Source organism: Mustela erminea, chromosome 8 (genome assembly GCF_009829155.1).
Source record: "Mustela erminea isolate mMusErm1 chromosome 8, mMusErm1.Pri, whole genome shotgun sequence".
In the NCBI taxonomy this organism is placed as follows: domain Eukaryota; kingdom Metazoa; phylum Chordata; class Mammalia; order Carnivora; family Mustelidae; genus Mustela; species Mustela erminea.
This window is the reverse complement of record NC_045621.1, coordinates 35,314,033-35,332,253: the sequence shown is the minus strand read 5'-3', so window position 1 is coordinate 35,332,253 and position 18,221 is coordinate 35,314,033. Positions and strand designations below refer to the sequence as shown.

Here is an 18,221-nt window from a genome sequence, read left to right as displayed (position 1 = left end):
AGCCTAGATGAAGAGCAGAAAAGTTCTGACTGAGGCTGGGGATGTGGGTGCCCGCCTTTCTGGACCAGTTAACAGGTCCCATTTCTTCAGCACTGTTCTTTGGAACAACAGCTAACTTTCCAGCAACTCCTTTTCCGGTCTGTGTTAATAGCTTTTCTGATCTAACTTTCAAAAATTAAAAATTAATTTTTAAAACATATATTTACCTCTCTGTGGACTTCTTTCGAATATGCCTGTGAGAAACGGATGAATCAGCATGAGCCTAGGTGATAATGACTAGCTCTTAGCCTGAACAATGCTGTATCATAGATAATATATTCATTCGCCTTTCCTTTTGTGGAGTGAACAAAGCTCCTTAAGAGAAAACTTGAAACAAGGATTGACTAGTTTCTTTTTGGGGGAAATACTGTTTAGGTAATATCAGAAAAAGAATCACTGATGAAATCACTGATTAAATCAGATTAAGTCATTTATTGAAACTGTGCCATGCACTTTACTCATCAAACTTCATTTCTCCTTCTAATAAGTCTCTGAAGTAGGACTATTCTCTCATTTTATGGACACAGAGTTCCTAAACAAAATGACTAGTACAAGTTCACAGAGACAGAAGTGAGAGGCTCAGCACCCAAACTTAAACACCTAAACTTAAAGCACCTAAACACCATGAGTTCATCCACAAACCTTCACTTGCCCCAGCTAAAAGGGGGACCTGATTTGCAGGCAAAAAAATAACAGCTTAAGTAGTTTTCTTACTTAAACTTTGACTTGGTATTTTATTAACAGGTTTTTACCTTAAATTTTCTTGAGACTCATTTTCAGTGCACATAATTAAGGGACAAAAAATAGTGAAGGAAAGGCTGATTTTTCCAGTGCCAGGTTATAATTAATCTTGGGCAAAGGCAACATAATGCTTAATTTTGAAGTCCCTACTGAGAAATAATAGCACATATTTTAACTATATTTTTATGGAAGAAATATAAGACAGGTTGCTTACTGAATATTCTTGGGCTTTTAACCACATGTGATTGATTTAAGGGGAGTTTTTAAGAGTAGTTTTTAAAATTATTTAATTTATTTTTTGGTCAACTATTGTCACCAACTGTGTTTCCTATAAAACAACAGTCTCTATAAGCAGTATCTTTCTTTTGGCTATAAAAAAATATTCACAAAATAAAATATGCACATCAATTAGATGTGGCAAATTGTGCAGCCTCTTAGAAAGACGAGTTAGATTAGACCCTCTTTTGATTAATGGGCAATCTTTAAATGAATTAGCCCAGATTCTGCCCTGGAGCAGAGCCTGGCCATCCCAGGGGAATGCACTAGAACAAGTCGGAATGTGGAATATCTGTCTTCATCATCAAATACTGCTCAAAAGCAATTGGTTCTGAAGTACTCTTCAGACAGAGGTCACAAACTCCAGTGCCCGGAGGAGGTAGGCCGGTGATACGGAGTCAAGCAAGCTGGGTGGAGGAAAGAGCCTGACACATCGTGGTGACAAATGGTACCTGACACTTGGCCATGGTGTCAGGAAGATGATCTGGAGCCAGGGGACTATGGCAAACCGGCCATCTAGAGGGGCAGCTGCTTTTCCATTTTGGCTGACTGAGGCCATTTGGGAATCGGGGCTCAGATCATTAGATTTTTAAAGAGAAATTAGAATTTCAAATTTTAATGGATCATCTTCTAATGTTTAATGTTGACAATTAATTTTAAAAAATGCTATTTGGGCCAATTTACAAAACCACCCTGGACCACATCTGGTGAACAAGCTACCGGGTTGCCACCTCTGATTTAAGGGAATAAGGCAAATAGTAGTAGGAATAGTACCTGAAAGCGAGCTCATGGTTCTGAGTCTTTTTATTTCTTTACTAGCCTTTATATAACATTAAAAATGCACTTGAGTTATATTTTACCAAAGCAAACAGGAAAGATGGTGTAGGCTTAGCAATCTATAGGAAATCATACCGTGTGTTTCTTGATACATGAACTATACACCACATCCTCTGGAATTAACTAAAGAGCTTATTTAAAATGCACATGCGGGATTTACATTAATTAGGTCTCAGGTGGCTCCTGCAAATCTGACTTTGTGCAAGCACCTCAGTCCCCAGATAATTCGAGCAGCCATTAATGGAGTTTCCCCACTTAAAGAATATGCAGGCCGTGTGGTCACTTCCCAGCCAGCCGGCATGACTCTATCTTCTCTATTCTCCCAGGCAGAGACAGCTCTGATGTAAAGAGGATTAAATTTTGGATCCTTTGGATCCCTGCTTGGTTGGGTGATCCAGAACATGTCTGTGCTTTTGGGTCATCCAATTCCAATATTACAAGTTGATACTTCGTAATAACAAATGTCTACCTCATTAGCTTCCTCAGTATATGTCTTCATTTAGCTAATGTCTTAGTGGGTTATTTCCTCTTGGCTCTCTAATGAGTATCAGTGTAATATACCTGATCGGTGCCCAGTAAGTAATTTTTGATTGACTATTATAATGTATTAATTAGAACACTGTCAACTAAGCATGCTACCTCTGATGAACCAAGCAATCGTTTACTTTAACCCACTAGGCATTTTAGGCAAGCCAGTAATTTGACTAAATTTTAGCTCTCAGAAAATTATTAGATGACATTGACCAAATGAGCCCATTGCCAAAAATTATGACTTTGGATCTCACCTGTTCTTAAATTCAGGAAATAAACACATTATAGGACTATATGACTCATTAGGCACTCTTACCCAGGACAAAAATAGTATCATGAAAATGTTAGAGTCACACCATTTTAGACACTGGAAACATTAGATGCAGAATAGACTGACACGTTCAATGAACTACACATTTTAGTGTGTCTAGGGAAAACCACAATTAAAATGTGAATTGTTATGTTGTTTCAGTGAAAAATAAACCAAAATGCAAGTTGTCTTTTAAAAACATTGAGATCAGGAAAAATCATTAGACCCGTGTTTGCTCTGTGGTATTCGTACCCTGTTGACAAGAGAGCCTGGGTACGGGGCACAGTTAAGAGACTACTCATCGCTTAGCTTAGACTATAAATAAGCTGCTTCTTAAACCATTCCACGCATTGTTAGACAAAAGAAATTTTTGGCCGCCAAGGTGACCTTCTTCAGAAGATAAACTGATAATTTCTTGCACAGCTTGTCTTTTTCCATCATTTCCATGCTATTCTAGTTAACGCAACCAGCCTTGCAGTAGATCAGAATATTCAAATACGCTATTAGGGCCCCAGACACAGTGATGGGTCTTGAATTCACCCCTACAGAGGTGAAGTAACATTAAATTTGTCACTGCCTCCTCTAAGTCAGCAAGATAGCCCTGTATAATATCTTTCGAAATACTAAGTTAAGAAGTCCGCAGGGAAGAAGGTGAAAAGAAGGTTAGCTACAGACATAAAATCATGCACCAGATGTGATGACCCTTCAGCAGAGGCTTTGTAGCCTGCAAGTCAGCATAATGTTATCGAATTCACCTCCTAGCTGAAGCCAGATGCATTGACATAGGCCACCCCACCTGCACACTAATAGATAAGCCATCAGCATCCACTCACAAACTAGAGACACAGAGCAGGGGCAATTTATAAAAAGAACTTATGCTATAAATAGCCACTTTTATTTTCTATTCCCCTCACCCCCAAAGGATTGACCTTTTATTTTAATGTCTGAAGAAACTGTGAATATAATGTAGAGAGACATAAAAATTAACCTTTGGTTGCCAGAATCCTGAAAATTATCCTCTGAAGAACTTATGGAGAACTCGCGCTTCCATTTGTTGAGCACCTGGGATAGAAAGAGGGACACATAGAGTGACGAGTCTTCAAATGAGTTTTTCTTCCATGGAACACGCTTAGTGGAAATAACTTCAACTAGAGTTAATGAAGTGGAGTAGATATTGCAAGTTCTAATTTTTACTTTTGCTTTCTGTTATGTAGGTAAAGTTCATGGACTTGGACTCAGTCGACCCTGATGTGCTTCTATTAATACAATATAAATATTTTCAAAAGAGTTCCGTGTTACCTAGAGGAATTAAAAAGTAAAATATCCAATGCATTTTTAAAGCTTAGATGAAATATATAGTAACTGTATTATCTGTTATATGGATATTTATTTTAGAAAAGAGAATCCTGGGGCACCTGGGTGGCTCAGGCGGTTAAGCAATTGCCTTCAGCTCAGGTCATGACCCTGGGGTCCTGGGGCTGAGCCCTGCATCGGGCTCCCTGCTCAGCGGGGAGCCTGCTTCTCCCTCTCCCTCTGCCACTTCCCCCTGCTTGTACCCTCCCTCTCTGTCAAAATAAATAAATAAATAAAATATTTTTTAAAAAGGAAAGAAAGAAAAGAGAATCCCCAAACTGGATGAGAAGTGGGATTCTAGAAGGCAGATTCTAGGAAATTGTTCATGATGAAATGTGATTTTAGAAATTAGAAAAACAAATTTCAACCATGCCCATCACAAAAATTAACTCATCACATAATTACTGATGGGAAATTACATGAAGATAGCCAATGCCCTCAAAATAACCTAACAATTAGATTTCATGAATAAGAATTATAGGAAGAAAAAAATTTATGTGGTTGAGTTTGGGGCAAGAAAAGAAAAAAAATTCAAGCCAGTTATACCTAACAAGTAATCCAATGCATGCACTTTAATAGAATGGTGTTGAAAGGGGCATCAACCACGGGCAGGAAGAAGTCTTAGAAAATTCTGAGTGGTCAGCCTGCAACAGGCTTCTCCAATTGCTGATGCTGAGCAGTTTCTGTAGCTAGTTACAAAAGCAACTACGGGATCAAGGGACATACAGCATGACTGTCCTAACTGCCCATTCTGGGGGACAGCAAGGACGGGAGGGTGGCTTGTTGGCTGCTTGCTGGGCTGGGGGCCTGAGCTCCTTTCCTGTCCCAACCTGCCCCCATCCCTTATGTGCAGCATCCATCTCAAACTCCTGTGTTCCCCGGTGGACTTGCGGGGGGCGGGGGGGGGTTATAGGGAACTGGTGCAAACCTGCTAACTTCTGGCTCCTGCCTTTTCTATGAGTAATAGAATCTTTTATCTCTGAGGGGAAAAACAAATGTCCCACCAGCCTCCCAGTCACTGGGGATTAAAATTCCAGTCAGCTTTGACGTCTCTCACAATTTTCTCAGACATCCAATCTGTTTTCAAAACCCATTGTCTCTACTTCTGGTTTTTTTGGTATCTGTTCCTTCCTCTTCATTTCTACCATCACAGATCTAACCCTGAACTGCATTATCTCATTAGGTCTGTTGAAATGGACTCCTAATTAGGCTACCCCTGCCCATTTCTATTCCCTGGATCTGCTCATGTCTCTTTGCCTGTTTCTCATACCCAGTGCTCTTCTTTATGAGTGAAACAAGCCCAAACTCTTCTGTTTGCATTCACAGTCATCTGTTTGGGCCGTAAGGTTACATGATGGCATTCTGTTCTATAGGTGAGTATACAACAAGAACATGGCACTAGATGTCCTGAATGATTCTCAAATGAAGAGAACACTCTTCTCTCAAAGATTTTGTATTTGCCACTTCTTATCATGGCTATCATGATGGTTACTGGGTGCTAAATACTTTCCATGCATGATTTCATTGATAGACCAGCCACATGTTCCCCTACTCCAGTCCACATGGAATGCCCATGTTTCTTCATGACTTTTCCACCATTGTTCATATAGTCCCCTGGCAGAAATGCTTTCTTCAGCCACCTTTCTTTATTGCTCACCTAAAGACAGCAGTGAACAAACCATGCATTCTCTACTTTTTGAGAATAAATAAGACTACAATGTGTCTGGTGATATTTAAGAAAAATAAAATAAGTTAAGAGTGTCAAACTGACAAAGTGTTGTCCCTCCCTTCTTGAAGGATGGGATTTCTGTGATCCTTGCCACTCTGTGGTAGACTCTGTCCTGCAATGCGGTGGGGATTGACAGTTGGGTGGAGATGAGGAGTGGTGGGACTAATCCCATTCCAAACACATGATTGAGGACAACAATAACAGTGGTGATGACGACTAATATTTACTGTGCCCTCATAAGCTCTATCTGCTTAAACCATCATAATGATTCAGTGAAATACTATTTTATTTCCATGTTACTGATACATGAGAGAAATTGAATTAATTGTCAACATTTACAGTGATGGTAAGTGGCAGTGTCAGTTGACCCAAGGCAGTCCAGATCTGAGATCTCAACTAATAATCTTACTGTGAATTGACCCATGGAATATAAGGGTGCTCTTGATAAAAGATGGAGAAACACAATGCTGGGTAAATACCCAACAAATTTCCATGTCAACTACATCTGTGCCTCCAATCTCCTCTCTTCTAAATCCCTCCTTCAAAACTACAAGAGTGATCTAGTCAATATGAAATTTCAACTTTGTCATTATCCCGATTAAACAACTGAATGTCTTCCAGTGCTGGAGAGAGAAACCATTATCATAATTTTGCTCCCTAATAAAATTTATGAGGTGGTGTATACCTTGGCTGTCAGTTTAAGAAAATCTCTACACCACATCTAAGCACCTGGTACAGAAGGGAAAGTTTATTTAGTGATTTGTTTTATTAGCCATTTCAAAGAAAATCTTGATTGGATATCCTTGGTAGGCTGCAGGGAGATTTAGTGTGTGTGTGTTTTTTTTTTTAAGATATTTTATTTATTTATTTATTTGACAGAAAGAGAGAATATGAGCAAGAGGATGGGGAGAGGGAGAAGCAGACTCCTTGCTGAGCAGGGAAGCCCAATGTGGGGCTTGATCCTAGGACCCCGGGATCACAACTTGAGCGGAGGGCAGCTGCTTAACCCACTGAGCCACACAGGTGCTTTGGAGATTTAGTTTTTATCCACAGAAATAAGTCCCCAGGGGTACAACAACAAAGTCAGAGGCAGTTCAGGTTGGCAAAAAGAAGAAACACAAGGGCTTTGGAGCCAGAGTTTGGAATCATGGCATGATGACTCTTAGAGTTCCAGTAGCCTGATTACCTCCAGTAGTACAATTTGAGGAAATGTTTTCCTCTTCAGAAGGTTGCTGTGAGGATCAATTGAGATAATATATTAATGAGCTTAAAACAATGTCTACATAGAAATTCCTAAGCAAGCGATAATCATTATATATCATTAAAATTTTCATTGTTCTACTTTGTTGTATTTACTGATAGTAATTTAATTCAAGTAGTAATATGTGAATGTTGTTGCAAAGACAAGCAAACAATCTTAGATTGCTTGAATACGGGATAAAAAGTCTTTCTTTCAGAGAAAACCATGCTATGATTTCTTATTTGCCCTTCTAGAATTTTTCTGTATGAAAATATACATGTACTCTTAAAAAAAAAAAGATAGCATTTATTTTAGTTTGTGTCTTACCATTTTTTTTCCTGCAAGGATGATTCCATAATGTAATCTACAGATCTACTGAATTATCTTCAATGACATTGTAGTAATTCAATATGTAGATTTAACAAATTTTCTACTGATGGACATGTATGTTGTTTTCAGTTATTTTCTATGACAGAAGAGCATTTCGATGAATATCCTTATATGTTTATTTTTTAGAATTCATTTCTAGAAGTGGAATTGCTGGGTCAAATGTTATATGCATTTGAAATCTGTATAGCCCTTGTTCAACTGCCTTCTGAAGAGGCTGAAAGAATTCATACTCCTACTCAGTTTAGTATAAAGAAGCTATTTAAATACATTCCTTATAAAACATTCAATATTCTTAAGCCAATTTTCTCACTATCCCAGAATAACCCAAGCTGCATTCCTCCCTCCTTGACTACAATCTTATTTGTTCCTAGCCTAGAATTATATTTGTTCTCATTTGTCTTTCTAAATCTTACCTATCTGTGTTAATAGGTCATGTCCAGTTTGAAGTAAGAAAACTCAAGTGAAACTAGATTAAGGAAAATTAAAAGAGAGGGAAGGATAATGATTGAATGAATTATGAGTGGTTCACAGAATTGAAGGATGAGCTGCAGGTTCTAGAGCAGTTCTAGAGACCTAGGACCAGAGCTTGTACACATGGCTCTAACTATTCAATTACAACTCTGTCAATCTCTATATAATTCAATTTTCTTCAGTGGTAAGCTGGTGGGTCTCACAACTGTCAGAAAGGAGAAAAGGTAGCAAAGTAAACACACAACTTCAAAAGATGTTTTGCACTGGCAATCTCTGGAATCTCTGGCTATCCATACTTTTGGAATCTTCTCCTTAGACGGAATTCAAACGAGAAGTTTAGAAAGCACTGGTAGAATGTCCAGAAAAATCATTCCTCCTAAATATCAGGGAGTTGTAATGTTACTGTTATTCTTTATAATAATGTCCTTTAAGTGAAAGATGTCCAGCAACAATTCCAGAATCATCTCTTCCCCCACCTACATGACTAGGATATTTTGGAAACGCCCCTTGGGTCACGCTCTCCGTGGTCCTGAACTACCACATAGTGCACTGTTTTAGATTTAGTTGAAATGTGATAGGAGGAGGAAAAGGGAATAGAGAAAGGGAGGAAGCTGTTGAGAGAGAAAAGAAAATATTTTTATTAATTTTAAATACTCTCAGTAACCAACAACGATCAACCTTGGCCAAACAGAAAGAGCAAGCAGTTTTGTGGGAAGTGTGTGTACAAATGTCAGCACAAGCACGGGCACGTGGGGGAATCAGACAGTCATCACTGGGTAGAGGCAGGATAGTTAAACTGTCATTCACAGTGGACATATAACAAATTATATGGATTCTCTTTATTTTCACTTTTATATTAGGGTGGGAAAACTGCAGAACTAAAATAATAATAAAGTCTCATAATTCACAAAGCTGTGTTTAAGTCTGTTCTGTAGTTCTATAAAGATTCTAAGAGGTATGGTTTCTACTCTGGTAGATTGTGTGCCTATCAATGACACAGTCATTTTTATCTCACATAATTATATTGTTGGCATTGATTTATTTTACATAAGATTTTATTTATTATTTTTCCAGCTTAAAATTAAGTGCCAGCATTATATTTGCTTTTTGGATGTACTGTATTACTTTCCATTGATCTTTAATAGTAATTCAAGATAAAGGGAAGAGTTATCATTTATTTGGGAAATTTTTTTTAATCAGTAAAATTTGGTTAATCTAGAAGTAAGTTTCTAGAAATAAGCTTTCATCTAAAAATATTATTTAAATGTTTGGTAAAAAAAATTAAGGCATATACTCTTGGAAATTTTTTCTATGACTCTCTCTCCTTCTCTTCCCACCCTCCCTTACCTCCTTCTGTCTGAATTTTAAGAAATGTCTAGAAGTCTAGGTGTCAGAGATAAGAAGGTGAAAGCCTTGGTAAGAATTATCTAATATAACATCAAACAAATATACTTCAATACCTTTATCCTATGGAAATATTTCAAGTTAGAGTTATTTAGGAAATATAAAATGTGTTGCCATAATTATCCAGGTAAGCCCTACAGATTTTTCTATACACATTTACTGTGCTATATTCATGTGAGGAATGGGTTGAATGCTAGTGATTTCCCTGAAGAATCAAATCATATCCCAAGCATTTTGTGTGCACCTGAGATCATGCTGCTTGGTCTCACATATAACACAAACACAATAAGGCTGAAGCCTGTGCACATTCTGAGGTTTCCTATGACTGGATCAGCAGCAGCAATTGACTCAATAGTTGATCTTCTTCTTGCTGGTACAGTACTTTCCCTTCTCCTTGAAGAGAACAACCTCAGTAGTCACTCTAAGTCTCCTTTGCTGGTTCCTCTATGCTATTATATTCTCTACTTTCTGTCTCTTGGTGGTCTTGTCCAGTATCAAGGGCTTTCAATTCCACATATGCTGACAACCCTCATATTTCCATCTTCTGCCCAGGCCAGCCTTTTCAACAACAACTTTATATATACAAATGCTTGCTTGATATCTTCACTTAAGGGTTCAACAAGCATCTGAAAATCAACATTCTCTTCAATCAGGAACTGAATCTTCCTGATCTTCCTATCATCCCTGTACCTGTTTACTCACAGTCATTCAATCTGTGGTACTTTAAAAAAATGGCCACAATTCTTTGTTATTCCTCCCAGGAAGAAATATGGTCCAGGTTCCTTCCCCTTTAATCTGGCAGGGATTGGTGACTGCTTCTACCAACCAAGTACATACAGAAGTGAAGCTCTATGATTTCTGAGATGAGGTAATAAAAGGCTACACAACTTCTGTCTGGTTCTCTTGGAACACCCCCCTTTGCATGTTTGCTCTTGGGGTGCTCCATCTGCAGCCTTGATCCTTTTGGAATTTAGCTTTCATGCCAAGAGAAGCGCTAGCCACATGTTGAGAGCAGGTGTAAGGCTTCTGAATGACCCAGACTTTCAGTCCTAATCGAGGTGCCCGACATAGGAGTGAAGACACTTGCAGACTATTCCAGGCTCCAACCGTTCAAATTGCCCCCAACTATTCACGTCATCCCATTCAGGGTCCTAGACATGATGGAACATAGACAGCCATCTTCATAGTGTCCTGGCTGAATTCCTGACCCACAGAATCCTTGAGCATAATGAAGCAGCTGACATTTTAAGAGACTTCCTTTGGAGTGATTTGTTAATCCACCAATAGAAAACTGACACACTACCTCAGCTGATGGAAACTTAAACTTTCTGGTTGCACAGATCAAAAAAACAATTTTCTCTCATGTCACATCCAAACTACCTGCAAATCCTACTTACTCCACCTTCAAAATATACTCAGAATTAACCACTTCTTCCCCGTCTCCACTGCCAGCTGGATCTCCACCTCTTGATTAGATTTCTGCAGTAGCCTGTTAACAGTTCTCTCCACCTCTGCCTTCACTATTGTCTCTTCTCCCCTGACAGTCTGTTCCCAACAGAACTGCCACAATGGGTCTTTGGAATATAAGTCAGATTCTCCCAATGCTCTGTGAAACATCCTTCAGCTGCTTCCATCTCATTCGGCGTAAAAACCAAAGTCCTTAAAACGACCCACATGATCTTCTCTGATTTTATCTACTGTGCTATCTTCAATCTCTCTTCTTCCTAGTCTCCCCTCCCCCACTTGGCCTCAACAACTCCTCCTTCCTCACCGTTTCCTTGAATGTGCCAAGCATGTTCCTAATTTGGGCCCTTTGCACTGGCTATTTCCTCTGCATAAACAGTTCACCATTTTCCAGTTGGTTATTAGGTCTCTCCTCTGGATCTCAATGTTAATTCTTGAATGAGATGTACCTGGATGGATCACCTACTTATAATAGCAACCCTCTACCAGCACTCCCAAACCTCCTAATCTTGACTTATTTTTTTCTTTCTTTCATAGCACTTATCACCTTCTGACATACTAGATGTTCTGATCATTTAAGATGTTTAGTTTTATTGCCCTTTGTCTTCCCTTACTGAGAGCAGATACCTATCTGCTTTGTGCTGTGTCTCAAGCTCTTATAATAGCAACTGACAAATAGTAAATGTTCAATAAATATTTGTTGAGTAAATGAACGAGAATTAGCCCTTAAAAACTGAATTTCCTAGGACTTGGAGAAATTTATGTTTGGTAAATTGGTTAGAAAATGACATTTAACATTTTAACTAGTTTAATGAAACTTATGTCAATGAAAGTAATTTTTAATTACTAATAAGTAATTCATTTTCAAATATATCTCCTTTACAACAACAACAAAAAAAGGAGAGTCCCTTTCCTATGTAGCCTCAATCCAAAACTGGTGGTAAATAAAATATAAAATTACAGGAATATATTTTACATGCACTTATGTCTACTTCACCTCTCTCCCCCAAATGCTTTATACACAGGGCAAGGTAAATGGCATTCACTCAATATTACAAGAGAATAAAATGGGGGCATGATAATAAATGCCTGTAATCTTCAAGAAAATAGTAACTGAATTACACTGTGTTCTCAATTCGCCTTTCACCTGTATTTAGATTTCTATTGTTAAGGTGCATGGAAAATTCGAGTGTAGCAGAGTTCATGGCTTAGCAGGGACAGAGTGGCTTCAGCTTAAGAAAAAAGGTAGTGGAAAAATCATATCTGGTTCGTACTAAAAATAGTATAAATTTAAATGAACTAGAATCCTTTGGAAGTAAGATATGCATTTCCTCCTTAAGAGACTTGATAGCACAGCGAAGGAACTAGAAGTGATGGTTGCTTTGGAATTCAGAAACACTCATATAGTGAGACAACTGCAGATAGCGACACCTTCATGTGCTGGGAAACTCATTTAGTGGGTCCTAGCAAGCATTAAAGGAAGAAGAGCATGAGAAAGAGAGAGGGAAGAGTAAAAAGATTTGAGTGCACTGCAACACACAAGGATAGGTTGTATTTCAGGCACTTGCCTGCATATGTACAGGGCTTGATGTACAATGTGTTTGCAAATATTTTTTACCAGGTGTCATGGAGTTTCTAAGTCATGGGGCACCTGGATGGTGCAGCCCGTTAGGCAGCCAACTCGATTTCCGCTCAGGTCCTGATCTTGGGGTTGTGAGATCAAGCCCCATGTCGGGCTCTGTTCTCAGCCTAGAGTTTGCTTAGGTTTCTCTCTCCCTCTCTCCTCTCTCTCACTCACTCTAGTAAATAATGAAATTTTTACCAAAAAAAAAAATTTTTAAGTCACTGCAGTAGAATATTTCAGAATAAAACTATTGACCAAAAGTTAGTTCTTGTGTATTTCATATAATATTTTCATTTAAAATATATGGTTTTAGATTTAGGCTGACGAGTGGTTTTCAAATCTTAGCACACATAAAACTCAATGGGGGAGGGGCACCTGGGTGGCTCAGCCATTTGGGCATCTGCCTTCCCCTCCAGTCATGATCTCCAGGTCTTGGGGTTGTGTCCCATGTCAGGCTCCCAGCTCCACGGGGAGTCTGCTTGTCCCCCTCCCTCTGCTCCTCCCCTGCTTGTGATTGCTCTCTGTATCTCTCTCAAATGAATAAATTTTAAAAAATCTTTAAAAACTCAATGGGGGAAGTGCACATTAACCTAGAGAGCACCCAATTTAGTAGAGCCAGGGGTGGGATAGAAAGAGTGGCACATTCAACAAGCGCCCTGGTAATTCTGATGTGGGTGACCCTCTGTCCACATGTAGAACCGCACCAGGCAGCACCAGAGCTACCGATATAATTACATGTCTTGAGTTCAAATCAACCCCACATGTTCCTAATCCACACATGTTCCTAAACTTCTAATCAGTTGGGTTCTGTTTTTGTTTTTGTTTTAAGATTTTATTTATATGAGAGAGAGAGAGAGAGAGAGAGCTAGTGGGGGTTAGGGGGAGAAGCAGACTCCTCACTGAATGGGGAGCCCGACACCAGGCTCCATCCCAGGACCTCGGTGATCATGACCTGAGCCGAAGGCAGACACTTAACCAGCTGAGCTACCCAGGCATCCCCGGTTTTTGTTACTAAGTAAAGGAACTTGCAATCATAAGCCAGCCCCAGTTTGAAGAGTTACTTCAAGAAAAAGAAGAAGAAGGAGAAGGAAAAGGAGAAAAGAAATAAAAGATGTGATTATTAATCTTCCCATTGTGGGGGGTGGTGGGAGAAAAGCGAGGGGTCTTGGGAGTCCTGGGGATTCTTCGTTAGGAAAACCAATATTTTACCTCCAGGTCCTGACTACTCAATAGAAGGCATTACAACTTCATCATTATGGACGTTCTTATTAAAAAACAAGTAAAGTTGCAGAATTATTTTGAAGACATTTTTTGGTTATCAAATTTTAGACTAAGCACACTGTACCAAAAGACAACTTTAAGATGAACAATGGGGGGAAACCAACAAGAGGTGTTGTAAAGTCTACATATCTTTCTAGGCACATGCTTTTCTAGATAGAACAGATGTCTCTTTGAATACAAGAAACAGCTGGGGATTCCTTCCTTGGATTAAGTGACCAAAAGACTTGGTAGCATTATCTAAGATGACAAATTGATCGGCAAACCTCCAGTTCTTACAAAAGAATATAGAAAATGAAAATATATTAAATCAATAAAATTTTTAAAAAGACAAAGCAAGTCCTTTAGATAGGTGTGATGAGGGACTAACCTAAAAAAAAAAAAAAAGCACCCATCAACAAAATTTCCAAAATCGAAGAATTAAATAGTGACATAGAATTTTCACTTTCTCCCTCTTTTCTAACCTCAGTCATCTGTTTATTTGATGCTTTGTTTATACTGAAAAAAGCAAAAGGTTTGAAATAGTCTGTTGTGGGTATTAGCACCTTTCTAAAATCCTGTGTTAGTTCTCAGTGTGCTGATCTTCTCTGAGTTCTCTAGGATAGAGGGAGGATGAAATAAAAATCAGAGCAGAACTGGATTCTCACTGGCTGACTGCTTGTAACTGATTTTTCTCAAAGACTCAAGAGACGTACCAGGCCTGGGTCACTGCCTGCTCCCCCCCAGATACAGTAAATAGCCCACAGATAAAGACTTTTGTTTACTGGCTAGGGTTGTGCATTCACCTGTTCCCAAGATATTTAATTAAACATTTTCCTTTGTATCTAAGCCACTGATTCTTAAAATTTAGTGTGAATAAGAGTCTCTTGGAATGCTGCTTAAAATGCAGATGGTGAAATAAATAAATAAAATGCAGATGGTGGGGGTTCAGCATTCTCTAAGAGATTTTGGTTTTGTAGGACTTGGATGTAGCCAGAACTCTACATTTTTAATCACACTTTGGAAGACACTCACACAAGTGTTTAAGAGAGACAATAACTCTTCACACTTGTCAGAAAGATTTGATACCTGTGAATGAAAAGAGAGAAGGCCCAATGCAATAGCGCCTCAGTTAAGTAGAATCTTTATTGCTGTTGTTCTCTTGGAATGTCTGGAATACTGAAATGCAAGTACTCGGCTTGCATTTCCCAGCAGCATATTCTCATGCCTTTCGACCAATTATTAGTTATCTGAAACTGTGCTAAAGAAAAGGTGGTGCCCACACATACAGGCAGAATGAGTATCCCTGGGAATGGGTCAGAAATGTAGGACAGCAGCCTGCCCTTGACCTTCTGAATCAGAACCCGTGCTTTAACAACATTCTCAGGTTTAGGAAGCCTTCATCTAGCAGATTTCCAAGCCCAATGCGTCTTTCTAGATCAATGTCAATTTCCCAACTTCACTTTTTTTTTTTTAATCTGAAAGGAGGAGAGATTTTAATTACAAGAGAGTACAAGGTTGTGGCACTTGGGGGGCTCAGTCAGGTAAGCAGTGGACTCTTGGTTTCAGCAGCTCAGGCTATGATCTCATGAGTTGTAGAATCTATAGAATCGAGCCCTCAGTTGGGCTCCATGCTCTGCAGGGAGTCTGCTTGAGGTTTCTCTTCCTCTGCCCCTTCTCCCATTTGCGAACTCTCTCTCTCTAAAATATATAAATAAATCTAAAAAAGAGGGAGCAAACTCTCTCTCTCTAAAATATATAAATAAATCTAAAACAGAGGGAGCGAGAGAACAAGGTTATTAAGGGAGGGGCATCTCCAGGCTCCCAAATCATATTGTTTGTAATCGATGACTTTTAAATCAGAAGGTGATAGGTTGTTATTGGATCTCATTTGTGCTGTGCCTACTTTTTAAAAGAGAGATCATAGTGCTCTGTAATTGTACTCATTTGTTTCTCACCTTTACTGCAAGCTTCCTGTGGGCAAGGTCATATGTCAGGAATCTAAATCTTCAGTGCCCAGCTTCATGCCTGGTAAAGGAGGTACTCCACAGCACCTGAATGAGGAAAAAATTGCCTATCACTTACCTAAGTGAGAGCCACCCTTCAAGTTCAAGCTTAAAGTTTCTCTCCCTCACAAAGATTTCTTTAGTTATTTCATCCACCATGATCTCCACCTGCTCTCGGTAAATACCCGGTATCTGACCTTTAACACACACACACACACACACACACACACACACACACACACACTATATTGGGTATCATTCATCTTTATTTTGTATCTCTTAATATCTCATGAAAACTATAAGAATCTGTCTTTTTTATATATTTCATATCACCCTGCAGAGTAGGCATTCAAATTTTTGTTACTATGAAGCTATCTTAAAATAAAAAATAGATATTACAATGGGAAAATTGGCAAGTTTTTATTTCCCTTCAATAATCATTCTAATTTGCCATTTTTTTTTTTACAGATGACAATATATAAGCAGCTCCGCAAGGTACAAGCTATTTATCTTAAGTAGAACATGTTTTGATATAGGAAATACTTTCTAATTGTCAAATGCTTAATTGTGCCTTCAGCCAATTCAAATCTAATTTCTGTTATTTTTGACAGTAACTTATACTTCTCTATGCTGACAAAATATAAAATGTTTAACTTACAACATATTAATTAATAACCAAAATAAGTTTCTAGTTAGAGATCACTTTAAGGATATATGCAATAATTTATAAAGTTTGTGTATGTCCCTGATAGCATTACACATAGATCAATTTTTTCACTTCAAAGATAATTTTAGACATATTGCCCAATAGTGAATCCATGGCATACTAAGTTTTAATTCCTAAAATCATAACTTTATTTGTGAATATCAACATAACTGTCCCAGTGTTCTGATGAGCCATTTCAGTTGTTTCAGTTTTAAGATGCACTTTAGTCTAGTACACAAATAATCTCTAGCCTATAGATGGCAGCATTGAGCAATATATTTGGTAATAGGTTGCTTTTTGGTTTCTGTGAATTTTCAGCTAGGACTTAATGTTTCATACAGCGTATTTCATTACAGTATGCCACAAGACTAATTTAGCGTACGGTGACAGGATAATACTTGTACCTGCTCCAAACTACTTCAGATTCCACAAAAGCATCTCTTTCTAGTCTGTATCTTATATGAACCACATGTGCGTTTCCAGAGTTATCTCAACCCATTAATAAAAAAAGTGAAGAACAAATCAACTTACTATGGTATAATTAGAGTAAATACCAACCATTTTAAACGTTGGTAGTAAAACATCAGAAAGTAGGAAGAAATGGCAGTAACATTCCATGATCAGCAATTACCCTCCCCCTGAAACGCGCTGGTCTGAACAGAATTTGTCACAGCAATCTGGCTTATTGCATGATTTCTATAGAACATGTTAGCCCTGAAATTGAATTTTTAGGGCAGAAACCCTTTCCCACTGAGGCATAGTTTTTAAAAAGATTTTTATATTATGTAATAATTTGTTTTATATGATTAAAATACAAACCTTTCTGTGAAGGTTATTACAGAACATTTGCAAATTAAATTGATCTTCCTGCCTTCTGCTCCTTTTAGCAACGAATATTTGGTTTCTATACAGGTATATTCCCTTTAGGTTTGGGGGGCAGGAGGGGGGGGAGGAAGAAGGTCATTTGAAAAGTTAAAGTCTATGCACTATGTGAAATATCCTCCACTCAACCAGCGCTAACCATCAAACCTGTAAAAAGCCCTTTGGCCTTAGATTACGTCGTTACTAAAAAAACAACCTTTTTATCTTGCTTTTTTCTTGCCAAGGGTAAAACCCCACACGATTACACTTTACTACTAACTTCAGTCTTCCTGGCTTCACATCCCCCTCCCATGCTCCCCATTAAGCAAGCTATGCTCCCAGCAGCTCGGCCCCTGTTGTTACCGCCTCGTTACCAGCTCCAAAATCTGCTATTTATAGCTTTGCTGTAGTGGGCACGTGTGCCCTCATCACCAAGCTGTCAGAGGGAGAGAAGGGCGGGCTCTCAATTCAACAGTGTGTACACAAATTATAGATTAACCAGGTTTAGATGAGCCCGCATGATGTTGGGGAGCCTGAAGGTAAGAGGAGAAATGAGAAGCTCCCGGACTTCCGCAGATGCCGGGTCCCCCAATTCACGTATCATACGCCACTGAATGGCGCCTATGGTTCTTCTCTTTTATTTTTTTTTCACTATGCTTCGCAACCTACCTTGGTACCCTCACCCTCTGTCCCCACCTCCCCTCCTGCAATGCAAGGCTTGAAAGACAGACAGGCCTACCAATCAGCAGGCTTCCCCAAGAAACAGCCCCCGCCCCCACCCCCCGCTTTAGGCCCAGGCGCGCTCCTCGCCGCCCAGCGGGCCGGGCCACCGAGCATGCCCAGCACTTCCACTGCTGCGTTTCGCCGCGAGCATCCCGCAGTGTCTGAGAGCTGGAGGCAAAGGACGGTCTCCGGCGTGGAGAGGGGATGGAAACCCCAAAACGGCCAGGAATGGGGAGAGGGGATAAATAAGACAGCACTA

At 39.1% G+C, this 18,221-nt stretch overlaps 1 long non-coding RNA gene across 1 annotated transcript; it reads right to left on the bottom strand.

The window, feature by feature from the left end:
- Positions 1 to 3,654: 3,654 nt before the first annotated feature.
- LOC116597383 lies at positions 3,655 to 18,017 on the bottom strand. The gene is made up of 3 exons (XR_004288580.1): positions 17,198 to 18,017; positions 15,625 to 15,720; positions 3,655 to 3,796 (listed from the first exon to the last, which is right to left on the bottom strand). It is a non-coding gene; the product is annotated as an uncharacterized LOC116597383 (long non-coding RNA).
- Positions 18,018 to 18,221: the final 204 nt, after the last annotated feature.